Raw genomic sequence first — 20398 nt, 5'->3', positions numbered from 1 at the left:
CCAACTCTTGGGCTACTCTTTTACAAACGCTGAAAGGGCGAGCATGTTTGGTGCCACCGGGATTCGAACCTGCGACCCTCGGATTACGAGTCGAACGCCTTAACACACTTGGCCATGCCTGGCCGTTTTTACCTTTCTTATTAAACTTTACTAATGAAATAATATTACACTTTACACAGGAAGATATTTCTAAGTTACTTTTTGTCACGTGTTATTTCTTTTAAATTCTTATTGTAAATCCATTATTGCTCAAATCTCTATCCTTTTTAAGAATCCTTATATCATTCTAATTAAAACTCCTTTGTTGTTTTTGCAGAGTCTGGCATAACCTCATGGTTAGGATCTGGTATGGCCTGATGATTAGAAGCTCGCATGACTCGATAGTTAGGATGTTGCATGATCTGGTAGTTTGAATCTCGTGTGGTCTGGTGGTAAGAATCTGGTATGGCTTGATGGTTAGAATCTTGTATGGCTTTTCTGTAAAGATGTTGTGTGACTTTGTGTTTAGAAAACACGGCACGTAATCCGTTGATCGCAATATTGTGTTTCTTTTATGTTCTCTCTTTCAGCCGATGGGGTTGTTACAATGTTGGAGTTAATCTCACTATTCATTGGTAGTAACCCGAGAGCTTGCGGTCGTTAACCAGCCGTTGTTTGTTTAATATATCACTTTATAATTAGATAGGCCCCGAAACTCAACGAAGTTTGTTTTATTATTTTTACAGAACAGAATACTTCTCTAAATATTTCAATTGTATTATTTTTATTTTAAAAAAATGTCCACTGAGGATTTTCACCATTTTAAGAAATCACAGTGTTCGTCTGTGTTCTTATTAAAATTTATTTTCAGTGTTTGGAAACAGCAAAACTCCCTCTACTAAAGAACTAATCATATTATTATCTTATTTGTAGATTTTTCTGTTTTTCCATTCGTGAATATATAATTAATCACAGTTGTCAAACGACATTAGTATTAGGCCTATTTCAAGAGAGGTTTAATTGTAATGTCGTATGACATGTGTAATTTATTGTAATGATACTTCGCGAGCTTAAGAAAGGCATTTAAACCATTACATTTTTTTAATATATATTTCATTGCTTTCATGTGTAAAAATAAGTAATATTTGGAAGATGGAAATATATATAACAGTTAAAAATGTATCTTCCAGCAACTATCTTTTTAAATTTCAGTTTTTTGTATCGCAAGGAAATCGACAACACGATAATTAGTCATATTTGTGTTGAATATAATGGTAGACATAGCACTCAAACAAATAACTGGGGTTATTGTTTTTTTCTCGCGACTTGCTGTTCACTCTCCATCTCTAAATAAGTTTCAGTTTCATTAAATCCTTGACAAACAATCCATTATTGTCACAAATAAAAGTTTAGGACAAATAAGACACAATTCATCACGCATACTTCATTTAAAGTTGTTACTTTTATTGTACTATTCGCGCACCTTTTTACTGTCTGTCAGCTGTCTTAGAATTTTCTCTTACGTTGTTCCCAGCCTGACTGTATGTTATCGTATTCCTTGTCATATAACATTAGTTATTTTGTATTGTAGATTACAGTTATATCCATAATAAAATAACCCGCACTACAATAAAGATATCGTTTGATTTATAAAAAAAATAAAACTTGATATTATTTGTTCAAAGCTTAGTTTATTTGATTTTTATAATTGACTTAAATTAATACAAATTGGGTTTTACTCATCGTGTTATTTCTGTTGGCAAATATGTTTGTTTGTAGAAATGAGTAAACAGCACTGTACACAAACGTCAAACTTCAAGTTTTCTTCTCTACTTGAGAATTGTCTTTTCCAATTTTCTGGTCTGTTTATTTGAAAAGAAAACCTTATGTAAAAGAAAGAGTGGTCAAAGGTTGTAATATTTACTATCAAATAATGTTACATCTATTTAACGTGCTTAACACTTTACAGATCAGTTTACACATATATAACGACATATATGTTGTAATTTGTAAGTTGGCTTTGTTTTCCGGGAATACAATGCATTTTGTAGATCGCACAGATAACAGAAAGTTCAAGACGGACACAGTGTGACCAAATGAAAATGTCATTTTTCACAGTCTATGTTATGAGTGCATTGAACGAAGGAAAGTGCTTTCCTGGAGAGTGCAAGATTAGCCTAGCTTCTGAGCATTATATCTTATCATTTCTTCACACTAAGAGATGACACTATTTTATGATCTCTGTCAGTGAGCACGTGCTGCCGAACTCGCTGTGTAACCCAACTTCGTGCCTATAAAACATTTGTCCATCTCTACACGTTGACAGCGCAAACAACATAACACAGAATCTCAGCTGTAAGGGCAGGTTGAGGAATACACATAGTATATTGATATAAACATTTCCTTCTATAAGATAAAAGTTAGTAGTTCTATTTTGTTCAGCTTGCTTTATTTGTCAAGTTGGTTTACATGAATGTCACCACATTATTTAAACGTTCAGAGAAAATTATAAAACAATTAGTTTTAGAGAATAACACTAGTCTTGAATGCACGTAATCACTCTAGTTTCACATGAAACTAATTGCCTTGAACAGTTTGTTTTTGAATTTCGCGCAAAGCTACGCGAGGGCTACCTGCGCTAGCCGTCCCTAATTTAGCAATGTAAAACAAAGTGAAGGAAGCTAGTCATCACCATCCACCGCAAACTCTATGGGCTACTATTTTACCAACGAATAGTGAGATTGACCGTCACATTATAACGCCGTCACGACTGAAAGGGTGAGCATGTTTGGGCGACCGGGATTCAAACCCGCGATCCTCGGATTATGAGTCGAATGCCTTAACACGCTTGGCCATGCCTTGAATAGCTGAATTATGGAAAAAAGTTATTTTCGAAGAAAACTTCTGACATGATTGTTGAAGAAGAAATAAAGTCAGATATGACACACCTTTTAGTTTACATTATTGTAAAACGAAGGATAAAGTCAGATATGACACATCTTTCAGTTTACATTATTGTAAAACGAAGGATAAAGTCAGATATGACACACCTTTTAGTTTACATTATTGTAAAACGAAGGATAAAGTCAGATATGACACACCTTTTAGTTTACATTATTGTAAAACGAAGGATAAAGTCAGATATGTCACACCTTTTAGTTTACATTATTGTAAAACGAAGGATAAAGTCAGATATGACACACCTTTTAGTTTACATTATTGTAAAACGAAGGATAAAGTCAAATATGACACACCTTTTAGTTTACATTATTGTAAAACGAAGGATAAAGTCAGATATGACACACCTTTTAGTTTACATTATTGTAAAACGAAGGATAAAGTCAGATATGACACACCTTTTAGTTTACATTATTGTAAAACGAAGGATAAAGTCAAATATGACACACCTTTTAGTTTATATTATTGTAAAACGAAGGATAAAGTCAGATATGTCACACCTTTTAGTTTACATTATTGTAAAACGAAGGATAAAGTCAGATATGACACACCTTTTAGTTTATATTATTGTAAAACGAAGGATAAAGTCAGATATGACACACCTTTTAGTTTATATTATTGTAAAACGAAGGATAAAGTCAGATATGACACACCTTTTAGTTTACATTATTGTAAAACGAAGGATAAAGTCAGATATGACACACCTTTTAGTTTACATTATTGTAAAACGAAGGATAAAGTCAGATATGACACACCTTTTAGTTTACATTATTGCAAAACGAAGGATAAAGTCAGATATGACACACCTTTTAGTTTACATTATTGTAAAACGAAGGATAAAGTCAGATATGACACACCTTTTAGTTTACATTATTGTAAAACAAAGGATAAAGTCAGATATGACACACCTTTTAGTTTACATTATTGTAGAACGAAGGATAAAGTCAGATATGACACACCTTTTAGTTTATATTATTGTAAAACGAAGGATAAAGTCAGATATGACACACCTTTTAGTTTATATTATTGTAAAACGAAGGATAAAGTCAGATATGACACACCTTTTAGTTTACATTATTGTAAAACGAAGGATAAAGTCAAATATGACACACCTTTTAGTTTATATTATTGTAAAACGAAGGATAAAGTCAGATATGTCACACCTTTTAGTTTACATTATTGTAAAACGAAGGATAAAGTCAGATATGACACACCTTTTAGTTTATATTATTGTAAAACGAAGGATAAAGTCAGATATGACACACCTTTTAGTTTACATTATTGTAAAACGAAGGATAAAGTCAGATATGACACACCTTTTAGTTTACATTATTGTAAAACGAAGGGTAAAGTCAGGTAGGATACACCCTTTTAGTTTATAATATTGTAAAACAAAGGATAAAGTCAGATATGACACACCTTTTAGTTTACATTATTGTAAAACGAAGGATAAAGTCAGGTATGATAAACCTTTTTAGTTTATATTATTATAAAACAAAGGGTAACGTCAGGTATAATACACATTTTTAGTTTATATTATTGGAAAACGAAAGATAAAGTCAGGAATGGTAGAACCTTTTAGTTTATATTATTGGAAAACGAAGGGTAAAGTCTGGTATAATACACATTTCTAGTGTATTGTAAAACGAAGGATAAATCAAACAAATAATAAGTTGCCATATGATGTATAGTGTACATTCAAGTTGTATTTGTATTATGTATGCTAGGTTCTCATGTGATGTGTAGTGTACATTCAAGTTGTATTTGTATTATCTACGCTAGGTTTTCATTTGATGTATAGGGTACATTCATATTATATTTGTATTATGTATGCTAGGTTTTCATGTGATGTATAGTGTATATTGAAGTTGTATTTGTATTATGTATGCTAGGTTTTATGTGATGTATAGTGTACCTTCAAGTTGTATTTGTATTAAGTTTATGCTAGGTTCTCATGTGATGTATAGTGTACATTCAAGTTGTATTTGTATTATGTATGCGAGGTTCTCATTGATGTATAGTGTACATTCAAGTTGTTTTCTTATTATGTATGCTAGGTTTTCATTTGATGTATAGGATACATTCATGTTATATTTGTATTATGTATGCTAGGTTTTCATGTGATGTATAGTGTACATTCAAGTTGTATTTGTATTATGTAGGCTAGGTTTTTATGTGATGTATAGTGCACATTCAAGTTGTATTTGTATTATGTAGGCTAGGTTTTCATGTGATGTATAGTGTACATTCAAGTTGTTTTTGTATTATGTATGCTAGGTTTTCATGTAATGTATAGTGTACATTCAAGTTGTTTTTGTATTATGTATGCTAGGTTTTCATGGGATGTATAGTGTACATTCAAGTTGTTTTTGTATTATGTATGCTAGGTTTTCATGTGATGTATAGAGTACATTGAATATTTTTTCTATGATGTATAACATACCTTGATTTAATCTTACATTTTGAATATTCTGTGACGTTATGAGTCCCAAGATAATCAGTGTATGACCTTTCTGACCCCTAGATATACTTTGAGTTAGTTTTCCGATGTGTGACTTTTGTCGTGAGATCATGTTTGTTTTAATCCAGATTATGGTATAAAGACGTTTCTCAGCTGTTAATAATGTACGTCAGTAAAACAGCACAAAATGTAACGGGAAACTTGAACAAATATAGTGTGAAGTTTATTCCATGTTGTAATGGTTTATTAGAGAATAATATAACACAATTATTTGAGTTTATTGGTCATATTAATATAGATTATATATTTGAAGTATTATGTCAATTGTATGAAGATATTAAAAAGAATTAGTCTTTTAAAAATGTCCATATGTTTCTGTTGATGATTTAAAGTTTTAAACTCAACGAAAGAAACTAATACAGAAACGATTCATGTAACAGACAATCTGAGTTTAAAGTTTGAGACTGCTTAAATTTATTGACTTTTAAAATCGATAAAGGTTTTATTATCTAACCTTTATAACCTCATGGAAACGTTGTTTCAGTTTAAACTTTTTATATTTAAGCCGTAAAGCCCTGATTGACTCTGGCGTGTTTTCTAGTTACATAATACAGAACAACATGTATTACCAAAGTTGTTTTTTATCCCATGAGTTGGGAGGGATAACTGTGAAGATATTTAGTTTTAGTGTGATTCCTAGCTATACCCTAAATATGAATATGTGTTTCTCGTTTCAGTTGAGACGAGACAGCTTTTATACGTGAGTACGTAGCAACAATTGTCTACGGACAGAAACTTTCGTCAGTTGTATTCTTACACAAAATACTATAAGTACACAATAACAAACTATGGGAGGTTCCTCTCTGTGTAAGAAACAAATACACGTTTATGTACAGAGAAATACAACTTTAAATTTATACTTTCTCACAAAATAATATATCTATATTGTAATGAAGGAAACCTCTCTCCTATCTCTGAAGCACACACACACAAAGATATATATAGAATTTATAAACTTATATTATTTAACAAGTTATTTCTTTCACATAATATCAAACCCTGGCAGCTTCCTGTATCTGTAATACCCCTCGGTGTGGATTCCTGTACGTGGTGAGGGGACCTCCCAGGGAAGGTTCTGTTCTGTCTGGTTACCTTCTCTGGGATCTAAACATCCACCCACGTGTTTGCCGTGCGTGGCGACCCATGAAGGGGAGGAGAGGATCCTGGTGGTTGAGGGGTCCAACCCTAACACACCACTTTGGCCTCGAATTCCTGTAGACGGGCGGCCTTTGGGTGGCCCCCTTAGGTCAATCGGCTGGTCCACTTGGGCTAGAGTCAACTAAGTACCAGTGTTGGAAGTTCTCAACGGGTGTTGTGGACATTGTGCCTGATGCTGGTGTTTGGGTATAGTGCTCACGAAACCCTGGCGTTGCTGCATTGTCCTTGCATGACATTGTAGTGCGTCCCCTCATAGGGCTCCATGGTGGTTGGGGTCAGTGGGTACCGAAATTTTTCTTTTTTCCTATGGATCCTCCTTCAAAAAATTTAAATAAAATAGTGAAAAAACAGTCAATAGGTAAGCGACCATGTCTTGAAGACTCTGAACAGCAATCTTCAACATCTGTAACATTCTCTTTTAGACAAATCTTTAGGGCAATTGTTTCCCTTTTTTATTCAGAAAGGAACTAGAGGGTCTTGCTGGCTCTCCAAAGTCAGTAAAGAAGCTTTGATCTGGAGACATATTGGTTGAAACATCCACATCCCAACACAGTGAACTCCTCTTGAATTCAACGGTAATTGGAGATATACCTATTGAGGTTACCCCTCATGCTACCTTGAATTCATCACGAGGAGTTATTGTTGAGAGGGATTTGAAGAACGTCCGCGAGTCAGAGATTCTCGCTGGTCTCTCCACTCAAGGTGTTTCTGCGGTGAGGCGCATCTCCACTCGCAAAGATGGAGTTACACTGCCAACAAATACCCTCGTTTTGACATTTACATAATCACGTGCATCTGCGACCATCAAGGCAGGTTATCTAATTTTCAGGGTACGGCTATACATTCCAAACCCTCTCCAATGTTTCCAATGTCCACTCAAAGACATCATGTCGTGGTTCTCTGACATGTACTCGTTGTGGTGGCAAGAACCACGATGTCTATGAATGTGACATGGACCCACATTGCGTCAACTGCAATGGTTCTCACCTACTTTCGTTCTTGCCCAAAATGGTTGGAGGAAAAAGAGGTGCAGCGTTTGAAAACTACTCATAACATTAGTTATCCTGAGGCTCGGATAAAATTGCTGTCCACCACTTCATCTCAGACATATGCTGCTGCACTTCGTTCCCCAACTACAGTGGGAGTGCAGACAGATCTCTCTGTGCCTCCAAGAGAATCGTTTTCAAAACAAATGAAAAGCCTTTTGACCTCCATGGTTAAAAAGGCTGATGAATCGACTTCCACACCCATCTCTGTTCCTCCCATACCTTCCAACAAACCTCAAGATCCACTTCCTTCAGTTTCAAATACAAGCATTTCTTCTGATACATCTTTTTCTCCCACCCCAAGAGGCAAAACAATCATTTGTTTGCGTCCTCAGTCACTGGAATCCCCTTCCGATAACAAAGACCTGCCCACTCGACTCAGGGCAGGATCCATGGAGGTTGATAGACCTCCTCCAAATAAGGACAGTAAGGAAAAAAAACATGATCGTAAACAGAAGGGTTCTCCAGCCACTTCGCCTACCCATCATTAAAAATGGCCACCTTGATAAAATGGAACTGTCGAGGTTTACGTTCTAATCTGGATGATATCAAAACACTGATTGCTTCCTACCATCCTGTATGTCTTTTCTTACAAGAAACATTTCTAAAACCCGCTAATACAGTCACCATTTGGCAGTTTTCTCTGTACAGAAATGACAGGCTGTGTGATGGACAAGTGCATGGAGGGGTGGCACTATTGATTGATCAGCATGTGCCCACCCTGTCTTTGTCACTTAACACACCCTTGGAGGCCGTAGCCATCCGTGTTTCCTTGGGTCATACCATCACTGTTTGTTCTCTCTACCTTTCCCCTGGAGAGACATATGATCAATCAGACCTTGATGGTCTCGTTGAACAGTTGCCGTCTCCCTTTCTACTCCTGAGGGACTTTAATGGACATCATCCCCTCTGGTGAAGTGCTGTTATTGATGGGAGGGGTCGCTCTGTAGAGCGTATGCTCTCTGATCACAATCTTTCTCTTTTCAATACTGGTTCTTCCACTTGTTTTTATGCACGAAGTCAGTCCTTTACCGCTATTGATCTCTCAGTTTGCTCCCCTTCATTATTCTCCCATTTTTCACGGAGAGTTGACAATAATTCACTAGGCAGTGATCATTTTCCTACACTTTTGAGAGAGACTGGCCGTGGTCGATGCCACCCTACCCGCATGCCCCGGTGGAAGCTGGACCAAGCAGACTGGTCCACTTTCACTGCTCTCACAGAACTTTTGCCGGGTATCTAGCACTTCTGCTTGTTCCTCCACCTTCTTGGCCATCAAGCGTTTACCTCTTTCCTTTCGAACTGACTGTCTTTTTTAATGTAATTGTCCCTTTACACTGGTGAAACTGAAAATGGCCCTTCATCGGTCTGGCAGTACATCTGTTGTACCTGATAATGTACACTATGACATGCTGCGCTATCTCTCTCCTGCTTCTTTTGCTATTCTTCTGATTGTTTTTAACCTGATCTGGCAGGAGAATGTTTTTCCTAATGCCTGGCGCCAGGTTATTATCTTTCCTTTCTCTAAACCTGTGAAAGATCCCAAGATTCCTTCACACTACAGTCCAATTGCTTTGACGAGCTGTCTCTATAAGACCTAAGAAAGGATGGTTAATGCTCGTCTTGTTTGGTTCCTTGAATCAAACAACCTCCTCTCGCCCACCCAGTGTGGGTTCTGACGACAGCACTCCACCACAGACCACCTAGTTCGACTTGAAACATCAATCAGAGAAGCCTTTCTCAAACGCCAACATCTTGTATCAATATTCTTTGACATTGAGAAGGCTTATGACACAACATGGAGATATAGCGTTTTGCGAGACCTCCATACATATGGGTTACGTGGCCGTTTACCCATGTTTATTAAAAATGTTTTAATGGACAGGTGATTCCAAGTTTGTGTGGGTTCGACACTTTCCCGTTCTTTTCTACAGGAACTTGGAGTCCCTCAAGGCTGTGTTTTGAGTGTCACACTTTTCAGTATAAAGATAAATGCCATCACTGAACAATTCCCTCTCACTATTGCGAATGGGCTGTATGTCGACGACTTTCACATCTAATGTCAGTCGTCGAACATGAGACATATTGAGCGGCAACTACAAACTGCCCTCAATCGTGTACTGAAGTGGACTATGGCGAACGGCTTTAATTTCTCTCTCTCTAAAACCGTATGCATGCACTTTTGCCGCCAACGGGGTAATCCTGAACTTCATATCAGTGAAGTTTTGCTGTCAGTGGTCCCTGAGACCAAGATCTTGGGCTTATCTTTGACCGTAAACTGACCTTTATACCACACTTAAAGCAGCTATGGGTCAAATGGACAAGAGCACTGAACGTCCTCCGTGCCCTCTCTACTACCAGTTGGGGAGCAGATCGATGTTCTATGTTAAAGGTATATCGTGCTCTTATTCGATCGAATCTTGACTATGGATCAATGGTCTATGGCTCTGCCAGACTCTCGCCTTAAACATGCTGGACCACATTCATTACCAAGGACTTCGACTTTGCACTGGAGCTTTCCGCTCCTCTCCAGTTCAAAGCTTATACGTTGAATCTCATGAATCTTCTCTGCACCTTCGCCGTTTGCAACTATCTTTACTATATTCTTCGAAACTTCGTTCCTTACCAAAGCATCCCACCTGGGGATGTGTTTTTCTTCCTCAGTGGGCCATACTTTTTAAGAACAGACGATCTGCCATTGCTCCGTTTGGCCTTTGCATCCAGACGCAGTTGGATGAATTGGGTCTGTCCTTGAATAACATTGCAGATTTCACAGGTCAGCCCATCCCACCATGGCTTATTACAGCTCCCAAATGTGACTTTTCTTTCAGTCAAATGAAAAAGGCAGATACTCCAGATTGGAAGTACCGTCTTTTATTTAATAAACATCTTTCAAACAATCATTCCGTTCCCATTTATACAGATGGTTCCAAATCAGGTAATTCAGTGGGCTCTGCTATGGTTTGCTGTGGTTCGATAGTTGCACGCAGAACACCCTCTACAACTTCTGTGTTCACTGCTGAACTGTATGCCATATCTCTTACCCTGGATCATATTGAAGCTAAGCAGTACTTTAACTGCACTATTTATACTGACTACCTTAGTTCTCTACTGGCCTTGGAATCTCTTCACGTTGGCTCAAACCCTGTTCTCGCTGATATTCAAAACCGACTGGCCCATTTCTCATTAACATCTACCTTTAACCAGTTTTTATGGATACCAGGCCACGTTGGTATTCGCGGGGATGCGCTTGTTGACATGGCAGCTCAATCTACCTGCTCTGGCACTATCACCACTGTGCCTATTCCGTACATGGACTATGGTCCTGTATTCAAGGCTCGGCTCCGTGCCAGCTGGCAGTCCACTTGGAGTGAGCAACGCGACAACAAGCTTTTTCAAATAAAACCCTATATTGGGCTTTGACCGTCTAGCTTCCGTAAAGTTAGGAAGGAGGAAGTTGTTCTAACTAGACTACGCACTGGTCACAGTTTTTTAACTCATTGTTTTCTTTTATCTGGAACTAATGCACCAGTGTGTAGTTTGTGTAACACTCAAATCACTGTAAGCCACATTTTACTTTCTTGCCATCGTTACAATTCTCAACGACGGCACTATTTTAAACATGTTCTGTCCCAGGGTTTGTCTGTAACATTGGACAGTGTTATTGGTGATGGTAACACTGTCCACCTTGATAAAGTGTTTAGTTTTTTAATGGCCATTAATCTTTTTAATCTCATTTAAGTGTTTGATATTTATTCATTACACCTTTTTAATTGTGGTTCTATTTACACAGTCTTAATCTCTCTAGTTTAATTTGACATTGGAAAATGGCCAGAACATTAAATAACTCGTCACCAGGACTGGAAAGGCCAACTTCAGGTGACTAACGCTGCTGTTTGAACTATCCATTTGAACTACCCATTAGTAGTCATGGCGAGTTGTTGTTACAATATTGCTGCATGTCTTTTAACACTTTTATCACTTTACTTTTTGATAATGGCCATAATGACACAACCTGGTACCAGGACTGGAAAGACCAACTTCAGGTGACTGACAGTGGTTCTTGTACTTACCTGTTATGAACATTACCATTATGCTGCAGAAAGTCCTTTACAACTTTTATAGACTTGATGTCAACATTGGTTTTATGCCATTTTATGTTTTTAATTGTTGTTTTGTTTTTATTTTCGTTTACTTTTACAAATTTTACTACATTTACTTTAATTTTACCTTTTTTACTGGACATTTGGTTACTCATTATTACAATTTTGCTCTATGTCTTTTAAAACTCCTATTATTTTACCTTTTGATAATGGCTGCTATGACACATAACCTGGAACCAGGACTGAAAAGGCCAACTTCAGGTGACTGTCGGTGGTTCTTGTACTTACATGTTAGTCTTCCTGGTGGGTTATGATTATTACCATTTTGCTAGAGTAAATACTTTACAACTTCTCTTACTCTGCTTTCTCTCTTAACATTGTAAACTTGGTGTCAACATTGGTTTTATGCTTTTTCTGTTTTTCAATGATGTTTTGTTTTACCTTCATTTCCTTTTATGTATTTTACTACATTTAATTTATTTTTACCTTTTTACCGGACGTTTGGCGCAGATAGCCGAGCTGCTTTGTGCCATAAAACACTAAATCAATCAAACATTCAATTAGAATGATATGTGTAATACAGACGTTGGTCTGTCTATACACAGGCCGTATTTTTGCTTATATTTTTCCAATAAGATACAGCATGTATAATATTGTTGTACACATGTTACAAATTCAGTATGTATAATATTGTTGTACACATGTTACAAATACAGAATATATAATATTGTTGTACTCCTGTTATAAAGACAGTACGTATAATATTGTTGTACACACGGTAAGGCACAGTATGTATAATATTGTTATACACACGTTAAGACACAATATGTATAACAATGTTGTACACACGTTAAAATACAGTTTGTATAATATTGTTGTACACGTTACAAATACAGTATATTTAATATTGTTGTAGAAATATTACAAATATAGTACGTATAATATTGTTGTACACGTTACAAATACAGTATATTGAATATTGTTGTAGAAATATTACAAATATAGTACGTATAATGTTGTTGTATACGTGTTACAAATACAGAACGTATAATATTGTTGTAGACATATTACAAATACAGAGCGTATAATATTGCTGTAAACATGGTACAAATATAGAATGTATAATTTTGTTGTACACATGTTATAAATACAGAATGTATAACATTGTTGTACACCTGTTACAAATACAAAATGTATAATATTGTTTTACACCTGTTATAAATGCAGTAGGTATAATATTGTTGTACACAAATTAAGATACAGTATGTATAATATTGTTATACCCATGTTAAGACACAGTTTGCATAATATTGTTGTACACACGTTACACACGTTAAACTAGTATGTATAATATTATTGTAGACGTGTTACAAATACAGAATATTTAATATTGTTGTAGACATATTACAAATGCAGTATATATAACATTGTTGTAGACATGTTACAAATAGAATACATATGATATTGTTGTAGACGTGTTACAAATACAGTATGTGTAATAATGTTGTATACATGCTAACAGACAGAGTTAAGTAAATTATATTAAAATAAAATCAGAAACACACGTGGCAACCACAGCCAATCAAGATAAATCAGCATTATAAGAACTATCCTTCAAATAGTTTGGCGTTCATAGTTGATGCTAGTGCACCAATAATTAATCACTTATGAAATGTCTATGTAGCATACCTTTTCCATACAAACTATTTTTACACTCAGATTAGGCATGTAATATTTCAAAAATTAGAATACCTATTTCATAACGCTTTAAAATAAAGGAATGTCGATCAATCGGGAGTACCAGAACCATGCTAAAAGAGACCTTAAATGTGCTGTTCATCACCCACAGTAAACAAATAATCTATTAATAATCAATAATAATAATAAAGTCACATAAAAAGAGCTTGCTTCCATGAAATATAACTTTTTTATCGTCACTTACCTCAATCATTTATAGAACTAAACAGTTTTTTATGCTATTAGATACAAAGACATACGAGAGTGTCAGTATGTACTTGGACAACTAAAATAAGTTTTGCAAAAAGGTCTTTCTTCTACACAAGGCAGAGTAAAGAATGCAACAGTGAAGATAAGTTGTATTTCACAGTTGAAGCCTTTTACAATGGAATGCTACGCAGAGAAATGTTGTCAGAATTATGGTTGTAAAATAAAGAATGACGGGAAGTGTTGATGCTCGAAATTCGCTTTAATCTATTGCACTGAACCTCTGTACTTGTATAATATCACTAAACCAAAAGACACTCAACCTCTGTATTTGTATAATATAACAAAACCAAAAGACACTCAAGCTCTGTATTTGTATAATATCAGTAAACCAAAAGACACTCAACCTCTGCATTTTTAAAATATCACTAAACCAAAAGACACTCAACCTCTGCATTTTTAAAATATCACTAAACCAAAATACACTCAACCTCTGCATTTTTAAAATATCACTAAACCAAAATACACTCAACCTCTGTATTTGTATAGTATCACTAAACCGAAAGACACTCAACCTCTGTACTTGTATAATAACACTAAAGCAAAAGACACTCAAACTCTGTATTTGTATAATAAAACTAAAGCAAAAGACACTCAACCTCTGTATTTGTATAGTATTACTAAACCAAAAGACAATCAATCTATGTATTTGTGTAATATCAGAAAACCAAAATAAACAGAATACATTGTTGAAAGATGAGTATTCTAAAACAAAACTCTCAATTTGCGTAAAATCCTACATTTAATATACATTGTTGAAAGATGAGTAGTCTAAAACAGAATTCTTAACTTGTAAAAAACCTTACATTTAAAATACATTGTTGAAAGATGAGTAGTCTAAAACAGAATTCTTAACTTGTGTAAAATCCTACATTTAAAATACATTATTGAAAGATGAGTAGTATAAACAAAATTCTTAATTTGTGTAAAATCCTACATTTAAAATACACTTTTGAAAGATGAGAAGTAGAAAACAGAATTATTAACTTGTGTAAAATCCTACATTTAAACTACATTGTTGACAGATGAGTGGTCTAAAACAGAATTCTTTACTTGTGTAAAATCCAACATTTAAAATACATTGTTGAAAGATGAGTAGTTTAAAACAGAATTCTTAACTTGTGTAAAATCCTACTTTTAAATACATCGATGAAAGATGAGAAGTCTAAAACAGAATTCTTAACGTGTATAAAATCTTACATTTAAAAATACATTGCTGAAAGATGAGTAGTATAAACAGAATTCTTAATTTGCATAAAATCCTACATTTAAAATACATTGTTGAAAGATGAGTTTTCTAAAACAGAATTATTAACTTGTGTAGAATCCTATATTTAAAATACATTGTTGAAAGATGAGTAGTCGAAAACAGAATTCTCAACTTGTGTAAAAACCTACATTTAAAATACATTGTTGAAAGATGAGTAGTCTAAAACAGAATCTTAACATGTGTAAAATACTACATTTAAAATACATTGTTGAAAGATGAGTCGTCTAAAACAGAATTCTTAACTTGTATAAAATCCTGCATTTAAAGTACATTGTTGAAAGATGAGTAGTATAAACAGAATTCTTAACTTGCGTAAATTCCTACATTTAAAACACATTGTTGAAAGATGAGTTTTCTAAAAAGAATTCTTAACTTGTGTAGAATCCTACATTTAAAATACATTGTTGAAAGATGAGTAGTCTGAAACAGAATTCTTAACTTGTGTAAAATCCTACATTTAAAATACATTGTTGAAAGATGAGTAGTCTGAAACAGAATTCTTAACTTGTGTAAAATCCTACATTTAAAATACATTGTTGCAAGATGAGTTTTCTAAAACAGAATTATTAACTTGTGTAGAATCCTACATTTAAAACACATTGTTGAATGAAGAGTTGTGTTAAACAGAATTCTTAACTTGTGTAAAATCCTACATTTAAAATACATTGTTGAAAGATGAGTAATCTAAAACAGAATTCTTAACTTGTGTAAAATCTTACATTTAAAATACATTGTTGAAAGATGAGTAGTCTAAAACAGAATTCTTAACTTGTGTAAAATCCTACATTTAAAATACATTGTTGAAAGATGAGTAGTGTAAAACAGAATTCTTAACTTGTGTAAAATCCTACATTTAAAATACATTGTTGAAAGATGAGTAGCCTAAAACAGAAATCTTAACTTGTATAAAATCTTACATTTAAAAATACATTGTTGAAAGATGAGTAGTATAAAACAGAATTCTTAACTTGTGTAAAATCCTACATTTAAAATACATTGTTGAAAGATGAGTAGTCTAAAACAGAATTCTTAACTTGTGTAAAATCCTACATTTAAAACACATTGTTGAAAGATGAGTTGTGTTAAACAGAATTATTAACTTGTGTAAAATCCTATATTTAAAATACATTGTTCAAAGATGAGAAGTATCAACAGAATTCTTAATTTGCGTAAAATCTTACATTTAAAACAAATTGTTGAAAGATGAGTTCTCTAAAACAGAATTTTTAAGTTGTATAAAATCCGATATTTAAAATACATTGTTGAAAGATGAATAGCCTAAAACAGAATTCTTAACTTGTATAAAATCTTACATTTAAAAATACATTGCTGAAAGATGAGTAGTATAAACAGAATTTTTAAAGTGTGTAAATTCTTATATTTAAAACAAATTATTGAAAGATGAGTTGTGTTAAACAGAATTCTTAACTTGTGTAAAATCCTACATTTAAGATACATTGTTGAAAGTTGAGTAGTCTAAAACAAAATTTTAACCCTTATAAAATCTTAAATTAAAAAATACATTGCTGAAAGATGAGTAGTCGAAAACAGAATTCTTAACTTGTGTAAAATCCTACATTTAAAATACATTGTTGAAAGATGAGTAGTCTAAAACAGAATTCTTAACTTGTGTAAAATCCTACATTTAAAATACATTGTTGAAAGATGAGTAGTCTAAAACAGAATACTTACCTTGTGTAAAATCCTACATATAAAATACATTGTTGAAAGATGAGTAGTCTAAAACAGAATTCTTAACATGTGTAAAATCATACATTTAAAATACATTGTTGAAAGATGAGTAGTATAAAACAGAATTCTTAACTTGTGTAAAATCCTACTTTTAAATACATTGTTGAAAGATGAGTTGTCTTAAAACAGAATTCTTAACTTGTGTAAAATCCTATATTTAAAATACATTGTTGAAAGATGAGTAGTCTAAAACAGAATTCTTAACTTGTGTAAAATCCTATATTTAAAATACATTGTTGAAAGATGAGTAGTCTAAAACAGAATTCTTAACTTGTGTAAAATCCTACATTTAAAATACATTGTTGAAAGATGAGTAGTCTAAAACAGAATTCTTAACTTGTGTAAAATCCTACATTTAAAATACATTGTTGAAAGATGAGTAGTCTAAAACAGAATTCTTAACTTGTGTAAAATCCTACATTTAAAATACATTGTTGAAAGATGAGTAGTTTAAAACAGAATTCTTAACTTGTGTAAAATCCTACATTTAAAATACATTGTTGAAAGATGAGTAGTCTAAAACAGAATTCTTAACTTGTGTAAAATCCTACATTTAAAATACATTGTTGAAAGATGAGTAGTCGAAAACAGAATTCTTAACTTGTGTAAAATCCTACATTTAAAATACATTGTTGAAAGATGAGTAGTCTAAAACAGAATTCTTAACTTGTGTAAAATCCTACATTTAAAATACATTGTTGAAAGATGAGTTTTCTAAAACAGAATTCTTAACTTGTGTAAAATCCTACATTTAAAATACATTGTTGAAAGATGAGTAGTCTAAAACAGAATTCTTAACTTGTGTAAAATCCTACATTTAAAATACATTGTTGAAAGATGAGTAGTCGAAAACAGAATTCTTAACTTGTGTAAAATCCTACATTTAAAATACATTGTTGAAAGATGAGTAGTCTAAAACAGAATTCTTAACTTGTGTAAAATCCTACATTTAAAATACATTGTTGAAAGATGAGTAGTCTAAAACAGAATTCTTAACTTGTGTAAAATCCTACATTTAAAATACATTGTTGAAAGATGAGTAGTCTAAAACAGAATTCTTAACTTGTGTAAAATCCTACATTTAAAATACATTGTTGAAAGATGAGTAGTATAAACAGAATTCTTAACTTGTGTAAAATCCTACATTTAAAACACATTGTTGAAAGATGAGTTGTGTTAAACAGAATCCTTAACGTGTGTAAAATCCTACATTTAAAATACATTGTTGAAAGATGAGTAGTCTAAAACAGAATTCTTAACTTGTGTAAAATCCTACATTTAAAATACATTGTTGAAAGATGAGTAGTATAAAGCAGAATTCTTAACTTGTGTAAAATCCTACATTTAAAATACATTGTTGAAAGATGAGTAGTCTAAAACAGAATTCTTAACTTGTGTAAAATCCTACATTTAAAATACATTGTTGAAAGATGAGTAGTCTAAAACAGAATTCTTAACTTGTGTAAAATCCTACATTTAAAATACATTGTTGAAAGATGAGTAGTCTAAAACAGAATTCTTAACTTGTGTAAAATCCTACATTTAAAATACATTGTTGAAAGATGAGTAGTCTAAAACAGAATTCTTAACTTGTGTAAAATCCTACATTTAAAATACATTGTTGAAAGATGAGTTGTCTAAAACAGAATTCTTAACTTGTGTAAAATCCTACATTTAAAATACATTGTTGAAAGATGAGTAGTCTAAAACAGAATTCTTAACTTGTGTAAAATCCTACATTTAAAATACATTGTTGAAAGATGAGTAGTCTAAAACAGAATTCTTAACTTGTGTAAAATCCTACATTTAAAATACATTGTTGAAAGATGAGTAGTCTAAAACAGAATTCTTAACTTGTGTAAAATCCTACATTTAAAATACATTGTTGAAAGATGAGTAGTCTAAAACAGAATTCTTAACTTGTGTAAAATCCTACATTTAAAATACATTGTTGAAAGATGAGTAGTCTAAAACAGAATTCTTAACTTGTGTAAAATCCTACATTTAAAATACATTGTTGAAAGATGAGTAGTCTAAAACAGAATTCTTAACTTGTGTAAAATCCTACATTTAAAATACATTGTTGAAAGATGAGTAGTCTAAAACAGAATTCTTAACTTGTGTAAAATCCTACATTTAAAATACATTGTTGAAAGATGAGTAGTCTAAAACAGAATTCTTAACTTGTGTAAAATCCTACATTTAAAATACATTGTTGAAAGATGAGTAGTCTAAAACAGAATTCTTAACTTGTGTAAAATCCTACATTTAAAATACATTGTTGAAAGATGAGTAGTCTAAAACAGAATTCTTAACTTGTGTAAAATCCTACATTTAAAATACATTGTTGAAAGATGAGTAGTATAAAACAGAATTCTTAACTTGTGTAAAATCCTACATTTAAAACACATTGTTGAAAGATGAGTAGTCTAAAACAGAATTCTTAACTTGTGTAAAATCCTACATTTAAAATACATTGTTGAAAGATGAGTAGTCTAAAACAGAATTCTTAACTTGTGTAAAATCCTACATTTAAAATACATTGTTGAAAGATGAGTAGTCTAAAACAGAATTCTTAACTTGTGTAAAATCCTACATTTAAAATACATTGTTGAAAGATGAGTAGTCTAAAACAGAATTCTTAACTTGTGTAAAATCCTACATTTAAAACACATTGTTGAAAGATGAGTAGTCTAAAACAGAATTCTTAACTTGTGTAAAATCCTACATTTAAAATACATTGTTGAAAGATGAGTAGTCTAAAACAGAATTCTTAACTTGTGTAAAATCCTACATTTAAAATACATTGTTGAAAGATGAGTAGTTTAAAACAGAATTCTTAACTTGTGTAAAATCCTACATTTAAAATACATTGTTGAAAGATGAGTAGTCTAAAACAGAATTCTTAATTTGCATAAAATCCTACATTTAAAACACATTGTTGAAAGATGAGTTGTGTTAAACAGAATCCTTAACGTGTGTAAAATCCTACATTTAAAATACATTGTTGAAAGATGAGTAGTCTAAAACAGAATTCTTAACTTGTGTAAAATCCTACATTTAAAATACATTGTTGAAAGATGAGTAGTCTAAAACAGAATTCTTAACTTGTGTAAAATCCTATATTTAAAATACATTGTTGAAAGATGAGTAGTATAAAACAGAATTCTTAACTTGTATAAAATCTTACATTTAAAATACATTGTTGAAAGATGAGTAGTGTAAAACCGAATTTTTAAAGTGTGTAAAATCCTACATTTAAAATACATTGTTGAAAGATGAGTAGTCTAAAACAGAATTCTTAACTTGTGTAAAATCCTACATTTAAAATACATTGTTGAAAGATGAGTAGTCTAAAACAGAATTTTAACTTGTGTAAAATCTTACATTTAAAATACATTGTTGAAAGATGAGTAGTATAAAACAGAATTCTTAATTTGCGTAAAATCCTACATTTAAAACACATTGTTGAAAGATGAGTAGTCTAAAACAGAATTCTTAACTTGTGTAAAATCCTACATTTAAAATACATTGTTGAAAGATGAGTAGTCTAAAACAGAATTCTTAACTTGTGTAAAATCCTACATTTAAAACACATTGTTGAAAG

The sequence above is a fragment of the Tachypleus tridentatus genome, chromosome 5 (assembly GCF_004210375.1).
Source record: "Tachypleus tridentatus isolate NWPU-2018 chromosome 5, ASM421037v1, whole genome shotgun sequence".
NCBI lineage: Eukaryota > Metazoa > Arthropoda > Merostomata > Xiphosura > Limulidae > Tachypleus > Tachypleus tridentatus.
Note: the sequence above shows the minus strand (reverse complement) of the source record.